Here is a 14,654-nt window from a genome sequence, read left to right as displayed (position 1 = left end):
TTTTTATAGCCCGTACTACCTGGATTGGTTTGTCTGACTGTGTACAGCAAGTAAATGAACTGGATAATTGCCATATTTCTATTCCACTCCGTGCTGTGTAGCCTGTGCCTCTGGAAACAAAAGTTTTCTCTCCAACAAAGTCAGTCCTCAAGAACAATGGTACCCCCGGGGGTGAATCCCTTTGTCAGCATGGGCCAAGGTATGACTAATCAAATTGGCTCAAAAAAACACCTTTTTCCCATTTGACTTTCATTTGATATTTTCACTGAAGAGCAAGCCACAAGGACAACAACAGAGAAGCTCTAAAAGCAAACAAAACTCAAACCAGCTTCCCTCTCCCTCCCCCCACAGAATAACCATCTCTCATTGAGGTGTCCTGTTCCAGGCATGCAGGTCAGGCTGTATTTATTCTCTGGCTGCATTGTGAATGACCACATCTGAGAGACCAGGAATACTGTGGATCACTATTTCTCAAACTTGAACATGCCTTCAGATCACCTGGAAATCTTGTTAAAATGCAGATTCCTGTCCAATGGGCCTGGGGAGGAATCAGAGATCCTGCATGTCTGACAAAGCCCCTGGGGGATGCTGTTGCCACTGGTCCCTGGGTGAACCTTGGAGAATTGAGACGGTGGCCTCATCCTGTAAGGGACCTGCACATGAAGGTCCAGTCAATCTACGTGGCTTGTTAGGCCCTCTGCTTGGCCTGCTCTTTGTCACAACCTGATCCTGTTTCTTATAGAAAATGCAAGTAGAAAGCGTCTGGTCTTGAGAGAAGAGCAAAGACATTTTCATGAAATCAAGGCAGGATCCACCTAAATATAACACATGGCCCGCGAAGACACCTCCTTGCCTGCAAGTCCTCATTGGCATCTCACTGGTTATTTAAAGTTCTCAGTAGGAAATTGTTCATCACTCAAAATTTAGGACAGCCTAGAAAAGTGCAATGAATGTAAATTTTCAAAGTCTGGAGTACTTGTCACAGCAAAGAGCAAATTTTTGGAGCTTGAATTTGAGACAAGGAAAACTCTAATCACAGCTGCTAGTTCTTTGTTCATTCCTATTAAATACCATTCTTTTTTTTGGTTTTTATGTCTCTTTGAAAACTACCTGAAGCCTTTTCTGGAAGGAGTCTGGTATATAGTAACACATTCATTATGTAAACATTTATTCTTTCAACACAGAGTGTCTCCTATGTGAAAAAATTGTGGTAGTGACTTCGCTTCTGAGTTAATAAAGCCAGCCATTAACCTCTGTGAGTTTCCATTTTCACATCTGAATAATGAACAGCTGGCCTTGGTGATCCTGCCTTGTCTGGTATCGTGCATTCCAAGCACTGTGAGACACTGAAGCAGAAGCATTCTGCCTGTTGGTGGCTTTTTAGTGTCCAGCTTGAAGGCTTTCCTTAGCTCTTTCTCTCTCATGGCCGGGTGAGGAAGGTACTCATCATCCTGTGTGTGTGTGTTGTGGTTTATAGGGTGATAAGCGAGGGAAGGAATATGGTGCCCTGTACTAATGTTTTTTTTTTTTCCCTCCTTTTGAGTGGAAGAGTATTCCTATCAAAGAAAAGCCCCACATAGAGTTCCTAGGTATAAATGTGAGAAAGGTGAAGGAGTCCAAAGCCCATTCAGAGGCTATTCCTTTGGCTGCTGAAAAAGTTCCAGAGATGCCCCAGGTCTCTGCTGGAGAGAGGTGAAAAACCATTGCTGTAAACATCCAAATTAGTTAGTTCTCCAACATCCAAATTCCAAACCACTCTATGCTGTTTCTATGTAAATAAAGCCGGTAATGGGAAATCTAATTTAAGAACAAATGTGTAAGGAAGAGTATGGAAATCTGAGTAGGTCTGGGTAGATAGAAATAAGGAGGATGGAGAGGCTCTATCCTGAGGATTGTGAGAGGGAGAGTGAGGCCTGGCAGGCATGTGTAGAGCTGACCAGATGAGGTCTAAACACCTCATGCTTCTCCCCCTGCAAGGGGTGGATGTGAGTTCTACAATGAAGAGGCTGGCTCCTGGGCTTGTCTTGAAACAGGGATGAGGGGCAGGCAGAGACAGAGAGAGAGCAAGAGCAAGAATAAGAGAGAGAGAATGAATGAGAGAGAGAGAGAGAGAGAAATGTAGCCAGCCTGGGTCTGTACTCCCTGGGTCTGGTGGGCAGGAAATGAAGTGGAGCTGCTGGGAGACTATGATGGATGGCATGGAGGGGACTCTCCTGTCCTTGTAGTCTATCCATTTCCATTGAGTTGCTTTGGAAGTCCCAATCTGCAAACCACAAGGGCTGAGTTTAGACTCTAAATCAAGTCTCTGCCTTCATTGCCTTTGGTGTCTGTGAAATGCTTAAGCACCAAGTGAGAAGAGGAATCCTAGCTTTTTACTTAGGCCAGTAGAGCATAAGTCCTGATGTGGCCTTTGGGCAAATGGCTTTTTATTTCATCTATACATCAAGTACCCCGCCCCCCATTTACATGTATATTTTCTTTTCTTACAGGATGACTAAAAGTGAAGTGCTCCTTTCCTGTTGTCATGAAGGCTGCTGTCTAGTTGAGTTGCTTCTCTAGCAAGAACAGTCGGTGTCATTAATTTTTTCCCTGTACTGTGTGGGCTGTGGAACACGAAACTGACTTGATTGATCACATTGCCACTTCAAAAGGAGAGTCTTCGGAGGCAGGTGGGTGAGTGGGTTGGTGAAACACTTCGGAGAGTTAATGCATTTGTGCAGTTATCACAGCATCGCCCCTCCGTAGATGGATTACATTTTGGATCAGCTTGTGTGTGAGGGGCTGGGTAAAGGATGGAAAGAGACAGATGGGGTGAAACTAAACCGAGAAAGTGACTCTGCCTCAGCCACAGGGTGGCCATATTTGCGAGATGGGCTAGGTACCGGTGCTCATGTGGGGCGTGATGTGTGCCTGGGGGCAGAACCAGAATGGAAATGGGATGGAAAATCCTGTCATCTGAGGAAGAGATTAAAGACCAAGTGTATTTAATGGCAAAAGAGAAATTCTTATTTTGTGTGTGTCCTGGTTTTTGTCTTCAGTTCTTAAAGGGTGGTTGAAGAAAGAGGTATGGAATATTCTGTGTGGCTTTCGACAAACAATTGAAACCTACTTGACTCCATTTGAGGGTGAACTGTTTAAATGGAATGGGTGCCTTCTATGGAAGTGGGTTTCTCCTCATGCCATCATTCAAGTCAATGCTTTAAGGGAAATGCGTGCTTTGGAACATATTTGGCTTGGTTGACCTATACAGGTGCTTAGAAGGCGGTCAGACAAAGATTTCATCACATTTCATAAATTTCCTTCCCATCTTCAGTAACAACTTGAACAATTTCTGGCCTTGTTGAAACCAGATATCCTGCTGTGGACAGAATCTAGTTTCCTGTGAAAGTGGAGTCATATAGAACTGGCTCCTTTTTCCCTTTAAGAAATAAGATTAAAAATCTCAGTTTCCGTGTCATTGCGGTATAGGAGAAAGAATAGAACTTGCAATCCAGAGTGAGATCCCAACTTAAACATTTTCTTGCTGTGTGATCTAGGGCAAAGCTTCAGTTTTTTAATTAGTAAATTAGAGCTAATGCTGTTACCTTTGCATGGTTGTTAGAAGCAATGAGATGACATAGGGACAGGGCCTGGTACATAGTAGTCACTCAGTAAGTGGACTTGTGGACTTGTTTCCATTTATTTCCTTTTGTCTCCCAGACAACTAAAATAAAGCAGTTGGGTTATAAGAAAAGCAAACTACATGCCAATATCCCTGATGAATATGGACACAAAAATTCTCAACAAAACAGTATTCACATCACATTAAAGGGATTTATATACCCCATGATCAAGAGAGGTTCACCCTTGTGATGCAAAGATGATTTCAACACATGCAAATCAGTAAATGTGGTTCATCACTTTAATAGAATGAAAGGTAATAATCATATGATCATCTTTCTGGGATAACAGGGTGTGAGGCGTCTCAGCACCTGTCCTTGACTTAGGGTGACTGCGGGTCATGGATCCAAGACCCATGGGAGGGGTGGTGAGGTGGAGGGATGAGAGATGGCAGAGCGCTGGGTACCAGCCTGTGGGTAGTTCAGGCTAGAACAGGGGTGTCCTTTTGTGGTTCCATTCGCCTCAGAGCAGTGTGTGTGTGTGTGTGTGTGTGTGTGTGTGCGCGCGCGTGAGTGTGCACATTGTTGTTTTCCTTTAGCTTCTTGGCTCAAACTGTCTACTGCATAATTTCCTTTAGTCCAGTGTTTCTCAGACTCCAACGTGCATACAAATATCCTATGGATCTTGTGAAAATGCACATACTGATTCAATATAACCATGGAGGGGCCTGAGATTCTGCATTTCTCACAAGCTCCCAGGTGGCACTGAAGCTGCTAGTGTACGGACTACACTTTGGGGAGACTGTGTAGAGAGTGCTGCCTGCAGACAACCTCTGAAGCCATCTTCAGTTGGGTGATGATTTTGGAGCCTGCCTCTCTGATTCTGCCAGAATTCATGGAGAATACCTCCTTATCATTTTTTGGTGAAGAGTCATTATTTATGAGTACTGTGTATCTCTTTTTCTCCAAAGTTGAGGTCTACCTGCAATCTATAAAGCCCATATATAGGCTTCTTATAGCAACGCATCTTTTTCTCAGAGTGGTGCTAACGTTGCTGGTGGTGAAGCCCTAAGTACAAACCTGTTTTAGGAAAGAAATTCATCTTGTTAGAGGGTGCTGAGTACTTACAAGGCAGATAACGTTCTGCAGTTGCTGAATTGATGAAGAGAGGCACCGGGACTCAGACTTAACTATTTTTCATTCTTTGAATGAAGTCTATCTTCTGAATTACATGAGCTGTGTGAAGCGGGGAAGGAGAGCAATGATTCTGGAAACAAAAACAGTTTCTTATCTTTTAATACAGGAGAGAATGCCTCGGGATATTGTTATTTGTGATTTATGGGGTGCATAGCAATATGACCATTGTCTCTCCACAGCAGACAGAGGACTCGACCCTCTGCCTTTGATGAACTCTTGTTTCTTCCCAGGGGCAATTTTCCACTGTAGAATAGCTGCCGCATCACAAAATTTTGGCTTAAAAAAATCATACTGAATGAGCTGCTTGGAAACTTGGTTTTTGTTTTCGGTCCTACTACTGACTTTTTCTGACTTTGTCTAAATTCCTTTATCTTCTGCCCTGTTAGTAAGGTCAATCACTCTTGCTATCAAATATTTGCTTTTGAAATACCTTGAGATGTTTATTAGCTAAATTAGTCTCCAGTATTTGTGAAAACTTGATTTCCTTCTGAAGATATATCAGATTCCTCTGATAAGATCAAACTATAAATGAATAAAACCAACTAAACAAACAGAAGACTACTGGACCATCATTTGTAAGGAAGGAGGAGGAGACAAGGCAAGTTTCCTCCCTCCCATTCTTCCTTCCTTCTGTCTTTTTTAAAACTTTATTTTGAAATATTTCAGATTTATAGAAAAGTTGCAAGAATAGTTTAAAGATTGCACAAATGTTAACATTTTTACCATGCTTGCTGTCATCTCTCTCTCTCCATCTATATCTATGTTTTATTGACCCAACTGAGAGTAAGTGAAAGACAAAATAGATGCCCCTTATGCTTAAATACTTCAGTGAATATTCTAAGCATGTACTTAACCACAGTACAGTTATTACAATCAAGATTAAACTGACAACAGTATTAAACCTATAGACTTTATTCAAATTTGAAGCCTAGTGTGCTGCAGTCCATGGGGTCGCAAAGAGTCAGACTTGACTGAGTGACTGAACTGACTGAATATGTCCTTTAAAGTTAAGACCAAAAAAAGCAACTTCCTTTGGTTCAGACCCAGACCAGGCTTATGCGTTATATATAGTTATCATGTTTCTTATCTCATTATCCTGGAACATCAACTCAATCTTTCTGTCTTTCATAGTGAAGGTAAATTCTTTTTTTTTTTTTAATTGAAATACAGTTGAAATACAATATTGTGTTAGTTTCAGGTATAGTACATAATGATTTGACATTTACATACATTATAAAATGGTTACTACGATGTCTAGTCTGTCCCCATACAAAGTTATTACAATATTATTGACCGTATTTCTCATGCTGTATATTATATTCCTGTAGCTTATTTATTATATAATTGGAGGTTTGTACCTATTAATCCCCTTCATCTATTTCTACCACCTCCAGGCCTCCATCCTTTCTGGCAGCCACCTGCTTGTTCTCTGTATCTATGACTCTGTTTTCATTTTGTTTTGTTTTTTTTGTTTTGATTTTTAGATTCCAAATTTAAGTGAGATCATGAAGTATTTGTCCTTCTCTGTGAGACTTATTTCACTTAGCCTAATACTGTTTAGATTCATGCTTATTGTTGCAAATGGCAAGATGTCCTTTTTAATGGCTGAGTAATATTCCACTGTGTATATACATATATATAACATATATATGTGTATATATTTATATATATGTGTGTATATATATTCCATTTTTCATAGTGAAGGTAAATTCTTTTTTTTAAATTGAAATATCGTTGATATACAATATTGTGTTAGTTTCAGGTATACTACATAATGATCTCACATTTACATACATTATGAAATGATCACCACAATGTCTAGTCTGTCCCCAAAGTTATTGCAATATTATTGACTGTATTTCTCATGCTGTATATTATATTCCTGTAGCTTATTTATTATATAATTGGAGGTTTGTACCTCTTAATCCCCTTTACCTATTTCTACCACCTCCAGGCCTCCCTCCTTTCTGGCAGCCACCTGCTTGTTCTATATCTATGACTGGTTTCATTTTGTTTGTTAGTTTCCACATTTAAGTGAGATCATGCAGTATTTGGCCTTCTCTCTGAGACTTTTCACTTAACCTAATACTGTTTAGATCCATGCTTATTGTTGCAAGTGGCAAGATGTCTTTTTAATGGTGGAGTAATATTTCACTATATATATATATATATATATATATAATGTGTGTATATATGTGCATATATATATGTGTATATATATGTGCTTATACATATCATATCTTCTTTATCCATCTGTTTATTGATGGACACCTAAGTTGCTTCTAAATCTTGAATATTATAAATAATGCTTCTGTGAACATTGGAGTGCAAATACCTTTTCAAATTAGGGTTTTTGTTTTCTGTGAATAAATACCAAGAAGTGAAATGGCTGGATCATATCAAAGTTCTACTTTTAATTTTCTGGGGAACCTCCATTCTGTTTTCCATAATGGCTACACCAATTTACAATCCCACCAATGGTGCCAAGGGGCCCCTGTTCTCCACATTCTTACTAACAATTGTTATTTGTTGTCTTTTTGAAAACAATCATTCTGACAGGTGTGAGGTGTTATCTCTTGGCTTTAATTTCCATTTCCCCAATGGTTAATGATGTTGAGCATCTTTTCATATGCCTGTTGGCCATCTGTATATCTTCTGTTCAGTAGGTGGCCTTTTTGTTTTGTTGATAGTTTCCTTTGTTGTGCAAAAGCTTTTTAGTTTGACTTAGTTTCAGTTGTTTGTTTTTGCTTTTGTTTGCCTCACTTGAGGAGAGAGATCCAAAAAATAATGCTAAAGCTGATGTCAGAGTGTCCTGCCTATGTTTTAATATTAATTTTGTATCCTGCAACTCTGCTGCATTCATTTATTAGTTTTTTTTGAGGGGGTTTCATCCTTACTTTTTTCTATATAAAGTATCATATCATCTTCAAGCACTGACAGTTTTACTTCTTCCTTTACATGGATTCCTTTTCTTTCTTTTTCTTGTGCACTTGCTTTGGGTAGGACTTCCAGTATTATGTTAAATAAAAATGGTGAGAATGAATATCCTTGTCTTGTTCCTGACCTCAGAGGAAAAATGCTTTCACTTTTTCACTGTTGAGTATGATGTTGGATGTAGGTTTGTCATATGATGTTTTATGATGTTAAGGTATTGTGCCTTCATACCACTTTGTTGAGTTTTTATCATTAATGAATGTTGAATTTTGTCAAAAGTTTTTTCTGTATCTATTGACATGATCATATTATTTTCATTCATCAATTTTGTTAGTGTGATGTATCACATTGATTGATTTATAGATAGTGAGCTATCCTTGCATCCCTGAAATAAATCCCATTTAATCATGATGTATGATCCTTTCACTGTATTGTCGAATTGGATTTGCTAATATATTGTTGAGGATTTTTGCATTTATGTTTATCACTGATTTTGGCCTGTAATTTTCTTTCTTTTTTTTTTTCATATGTGATGTCTTGTCTGATTTTGGTATCAGGGTGATGCTGACCTCATATAATAAGTTTGGAAGTGTTCCTTCTGCAGTTTTTTGGAATAGTTTGAGAAGGATAGGTGTTAACTCTTTTTGAAATGTTTGGTAGAATTCATCTGTGAAGCCATCTGATTCTGGAATTTTGTTTGTTGTGAGTTTTTAAATTACTGATTCAATCTGATTACTGGTAATTGTTCTGTTCACATTTTCTATTTTTTCCTGATTAAGTCTTGGGAGATTGTACATTTCTAGGAATTTATCCATTCCCTTCAGTCTATCCACTTTATCAGCATATAGTTGTTCATAGTGATCAATTATGATTTTTTGTATTTTTTGGTGTCCATTGTAACTTCTTTTTCACTTCTGATTGTTTATTTGGGCAGATCATCTCTCTCTTTTTTTCTTGATGAGTTTGGTTAAAGGTTTTCAATTTCAAAGAACCAGCTCTTAGTTCATTGATATTTTCTATTGTTTTTAGTGTCTATTTCATGTATTTCTGCTCTCATCTTTATGATTTGTTTCCTTCTGCTAACTTTGGATTTTGTTTGTTCTTTTTCTGGTTCCTTTAGGTTTAATGTTAGGTTGTTTATTTTCTCTTGTTTCCTGAGGTAGGCTTTTACTGCTGTAAACTTTCCTCTTAGAACTGTTTTGGCTGTGTCTCATAGATTTTGGATTGTTGTGTTTCCATTTTCATTTGTCTCTAGTAGTTTTTGATTTCCTCTTTGATTTCTTCAATGACCCATTGTTTGTTTAGTAGCATACTTTTAGCCTCTATGTATTTGTTTTATTTTTTTGCAGTTTTTTCCCCCCTTGTAGTTTATTTCTAGTCCTGTGCTGGTGTGGTCAGAAAAGATGCTTGATATGATTTTAATCTTTTAAAAATATATTGAGACTTGTTTTGTAGCAGTGCAGGTGGTCTGTCCTAAAGAATGTTCCATGTGCTCTTGAAAAGATTATGTGTTCTTCTGATTTTGAATGGATTGTTTGAAATGAAATGTATCTTTAAATCCATCTGATTGGTCAAATTTGTTGTTTAAGGCTAGTGTTTCTTTACTGCTTTTTTTGTCTGGATGATCTGTCCATTGATGTAGGTGAGGTGTTCAAGTCCTCTACTATTATTGTGTTACTGTCAATTTCTCCCTTTACGTTTGTTAATTTTACTCTTGTGTTGGGAACATACATATTTACAATTGTTCTTTTTTTGTTTGGTCCGTTTATCTTATGTAATATCACCCATTGTCTCTTCTTACAGTCTTTGTTTTAAGATCTAGATTTCTTGATGTAAGTATAGCTATTCCAGCTTTCTGTTTCTATTTGGAGGGAATACCTTTCCCCTGCTCCCCTCACTTTTAGTATGTGTATGTCTTTATATCTGAAGTGAATTTCTTATAGGTAGCAAATATATGGGTCTTGTTTCTAAATCCATTCAGCCTATATCTTTTTGTTGGAGTATTTAATCCATGTACATTTAAAGTAATTATCAATAGATATGTACTTACTGCTATTCTGTTAATTGTTTTCTGATTGTTTTCATAGTTATTTTCTTCCTTTCTTCTTATTTTCTCTCTTACCTTGTGATGTGATGATTATCTTTAGTTTTATGTTTGGATTCCTTTCTCTTTTTTTGTGCATGTATGTAAGTTTTTGGTTTGCCATTACCATGAGGTTCATAATAACAACATATATTATATCTAATTATTTTAAGTTGATGATATCTTAAGTTCAAACACATGCTAACTACCCTACATTTTAATTCCCCATCCCCATGTTTACCATTTTTCACATCGTATTTTATATCTTTTTGTGTATTCTTCAACTAGTTATTACGGATATAGGTGATTTGACTAGTTTTGTCTTTTAAGAGAATGTCAGTTCTTGACCTTAAGAGATTTTATAGAATTTGGATGGACAAATATTACTTTATTTTAACAAATAGTCATAGAAGGCAGCTGGGAAATCTCAAGGTTAATTTCTGAAAATATTAATGTTGGTTTACAAAATTATAAAAATCAGACACAATTACTATAATACAAAAGTGAATTCTCAAAATAGGAGTCAGCCCTTCACTTTCACGTCTGTTTGAGTAAATACCATTAGAGATTTTAAAATATTCTTTCAGATCTACTACACTCATAAAATATGTGCATTTATAACTTGTGTTTGTATTTTAATAAAAATGAGATTATACCATGTGTATCGCTCTATAACTTTCTTTTAAAAAAATTCAATATGTCATTGGTATATTTCCCTGTCTGGCTAGGCAGGTATGTGAGGGTAGACTTTTGGCATCCTTATTGGGAAAGCCTAAACCCTAAAGTATTTTTCTTGCTCAAAGTCTTTGATCTTGGTTTTTATGGTAGCTTTGGTTTAGTGATAAACTTGAAAGTGGCCTTGTGCACTGGGAGAGAACATTCTTTGTTCATGCATGCAAATGGAGTTTGGAGAATAAACTCCTTTCTTTTGATTCTTGGCTCTTTCTGCTCTTCACTTTCATGGTATCTTCAGATGCTTAATTTATTGGCTCTTCATGGAGGATGTCATCAGGGTGTTTTTAGCCTGGGAAGGCTTGATCACAACTTGGATAATATAGCTTATATTATATATTATGTATGTGTAATGTTGACTCATTTCAAAGGTTAAAATTAAATATGAAACAAAGTTTAAAATGACACTTTAAATTAATGAAATCTTCTCTATTTTGTACTGAAACTAGAATTCATGATTACATGACATAATACACACACACACACAAACACACATACACATATATCTCAATATCCATGCATGCATGCACGCATTTTGTACAATTTCTGTGTTCTTGTATCTGGGCATCATCCCTGTGGGTGTTAATTTCTAACTGTTTAGATGCTCTTTTATCTGTATCCCAGATTAGAAGTGCAGCTGTTCTCCAGTCTTAGACATACTTGCTTGATCTTGGAATGACATTAGGGGGTTTCTTGCAACTGTTTTGCTGAGATCATTAAGAAAATCAGTCTTAAAGATTGGTTTAGGTTGGTTTTCCTTTGGTTCTTAAGTGGAATTTCTCTGAACTTTTCTGACCTTTAACTCTATTCATTCTTTGGTTATCCTGACCTTAAGGTGCCTTTAAACCTTAGAGGGCAACTAGTCAGTGATGACTCAAAGTTATTTATGAGGTTGATGGCTGTATTAGTGGTTTTCCCATTTTACTTCTCTCCCTGAAGCCTTTAACCTGAAAGCACTTTGGAACAGGGTCTGTTTTCCTCTAACTGCCTTCTTGCACTCGTTGGGCAAAATCAGAGTGGTGATTGAGTCCTTAACACCCTTATGGCACTGCAGAGTAATAACATTTATCACACTTCTTGTTTAAGCCCTTTAGAGAATGACATTTCACAGTGTAATTTCACTTCACAGATTTTTCCCATGTGAGTTTTAACTTTCAGGGTAGAATTCTCTCTTATGGCTTCACCTTTTCCCTATTTTGTGTATTTGGGAGAAGTTGCACAAATCAGCCTTCCCTCAGGATAGCAAATGGAATCAGGTTACGATCCCAAGTGCCCTTCACCTCCAGATTCCTGATGGTTTCTTCCTTATTTTTCGTGAGCAGGCCCAAATTGCCTCACCTCTGGCTGCCCTTTCCACTTTATGAAACAGGCAGCTAATAATTCTAAAAATTGTAAAAATTCCCAGATGACCTGCATTTTGCTCTTTTTATTATCCCTTAAGAAATGTCTCAGTAATTGAAATGTAGAGTAGCAAAGTTTTGTGATCTTGTCATTTAGCATTTTACTTATGTTTGGTTTATTTATACTGTGCCTTTAAACTCCAAGTGGTCACCGTCTGCCTAAGGGACCTAAAGAAATGAAACCCAGAATATCGTCATTAATTCAAAGGCAAGAAGTTAAGCAGAGGTCTTAGTGCCCACGGTTGTCTGGGAGTCAGAAGGAGGAAAAGGAGGAGAAGAACATGGAACATTTTAGTGGACAGCAACAGAATGGTGAGGCATCTGTGCCAAGATTGATACTGCATGCTACATTTTATTTATTTATGGGGACATGGGTATCTGTTTTGTCCCTCTACAGTAATTTATCAGTGAGTTCATCTTGATTTAGTAGTGCACAGAGGACCCCTACTGCTAATTCCCCTTTATTTCATATATTTCTTTTACCTTAACTCATAAAGTTTCAGCATTGCTACTTCCTTTATCATCCATCTGTATTTCATCGCAAGTCCAACTCTTTTGATCTATAGCATGAGCCCTTTCTCCCCACCTCTTTGTCCTCTCTTCTTCACAGATTGCATTCCTCAGTATTGACATTTCAGTCATTTGATTTATCCCAACAGGTTCCCTGATGGCAACCAGATCATAATTCCAAATCATAATTCCTTCATAATCACTTCCTTGAAGTGATTCCTTAGCATCACTTCAAGACCTTCCTGGTTATTTCCCTTGCCTCCTAGTATTTGTGGGTTGGTACCTAAGAGATTTACTGATGATTTGTCTCCTTTTTAGGTTTTTGTTTGCTTAGATCCAACCACAGGTGGTAACGTAGAAGGCCTGAGGAATTGTGTGAAGTGGGAGCTTTGTTCTGCTTGGTAGGGAGTGCTGGAATGTTCTGTCACAAGCATCCTCACAGAAGGGCCATATCTAGAATTCCTTGAAAGAAAAGAAATCTGCTAGCCTTTGTAAATCAAACATCATCTACCTAATTTCCCTGAGAGCTTCTAGATGGGGAGAATTGGATGCTCACCAGTTTTCAAAGTGGATTGTCTTTTAAAAAGAGAAACACACCTGTAAGAAACTCATATTAATTTTGGTTGAAAGAGAATGGAAAACTTTTTTTCTCATGTCATCTGTTTTTCACTGGTACTGTATCTGTGGGATCTGAGCCACACACACATATTCAGACAGGCACATAGATATATATAACAGGGAAGCATAAGAGAGAGAAAGAGAAAAAAAATCTCCCTTTTGTTAATTCTCATGATATTGGCATGAAAAGTCTGAATGTTGCATTATCACCAGACCTTCAGCTGTACTGATTTACATTAGTGACATCTCTTTCTTGTGTCAGGCAAGAGAAAGCTGTACAGATTTTTTTTCTGGTCTTTTTAGCTTATTTTAAACAGTTTCTATGATTTCACATGGAGAGAGGTCTTGTCACTTCTGTATGATATATTAGAAATTGAGTGTATTAGGAAAAATAGCCTCATCCTTAAGTTGAGTATAATCCAGGAATTCCCCCATTATTTAAAACTATAATGTCATGAAGGGCACTCATAATTCTCTATTCTCTTGCTTTATTCTGTAAAGCACATGTGGCTAGGATCTTTCAGACCTGTTCTGGTTGAGGTTGATGAAGGTGATACCACTTCATATCATGATAGTGGATAAAAGACCTTCTGCTTGTGGGTAGGGAATGCCTATCAAGACCCCCCCCCCCCCCCCCCCCCCGCCATTACCAACCCCCTCCCCCCCATTCACTGCAGGGGGTACATTGACCATAAAACACTGTGGTGTCTACTTTTCTATGGTCCTCTCATCTGTAAAATAAAGGAGTTTGTTGAGTCACCCAGTCCTAAAGTCAAGTTTAAAATGGGCTTTTATTGTAGCTGGAGGGCTTTGGATAGCTCTGAGGAAGCATTTTCTGATGCCGAAGATGTCCAATTGTTTGAATAGCTGTATAATCACATTCTCAACGGACCTTAAAGACTATTTTAATCTCTGTCAGATACCTGAAGGCAGAAGACAGAACCCTTTGACGTTAGGTCCATAACTCAATTCTTGAGTAGGGGAAACCATGACAGTTTGTAATTTCTGATAATGGTACATGGATTTCTGCCCCACATTGATGTTCTATTGATTAAAAAATGTTCTGGAATCCTGTGAAATGAATCCAAGCTGATAGGATGACTAAGTAAATAATAATAAAACAGTAACCAAAAATATCAAGAGAATAAAGCATGGAGAAAAAACTCTAACAAAGAACATATGTTTAACATCAGAGGCAAATAATAAAAAGTCAAATTAATTTACTTAAAAAAATCCATCTTTGAAATGGAACAAAAATTACAAAAGAGGAGAAAAAGTAGAATTAAAACCTGATCTTTGAACAAGAGACACCATGGGGTCATATATGCATCATGCGAGTGCACAAAGGGAAAAAATAGTATAATTTTTTCAAGATGTTAAGTGACCATGGTGTTTAGTTTCTCAGTTGTGTCCGACTCTTTGCGATCCCGTGGACTGTAACCTACCAGGCTCCTCTGTCCATGGGATTCTCCGGGCAAGAATACTGGAGTGGGGTGCCATTTCTTTCTCTAGGGGATCTTCATGACACAGGGATCAAACCCAGGTTTCCTGCACTGCAGGCAGATTTTTAACCATCTGAGA

At 37.7% G+C, this 14,654-nt stretch overlaps 1 protein-coding gene across 5 annotated transcripts in view; it reads left to right on the top strand.

The window, feature by feature from the left end:
* SLC7A11 (solute carrier family 7 member 11) overlaps nt 1-14,654 on the top strand; it is a 979,966-nt gene that overhangs the window by 58,386 nt on the left and 906,926 nt on the right. For all 5 annotated transcript variants that reach the window (XR_014068605.1, XR_014068602.1, XR_014068600.1 and 2 more), the window contains one exon: nt 2,490-2,669. The gene's annotated coding sequence lies outside the window, so the exon portion shown is untranslated. The remainder of the gene's footprint in view (nt 1-2,489; nt 2,670-14,654) is intronic.

This window comes from Giraffa tippelskirchi, chromosome 11 (assembly GCF_054371585.1).
Source record: "Giraffa tippelskirchi isolate mGirTip1 chromosome 11, T2T-mGirTip1v1.2.pri, whole genome shotgun sequence".
Lineage (NCBI taxonomy): Eukaryota > Metazoa > Chordata > Mammalia > Artiodactyla > Giraffidae > Giraffa > Giraffa tippelskirchi.
This window is presented reverse-complemented; position numbering and strand designations above follow the sequence as displayed.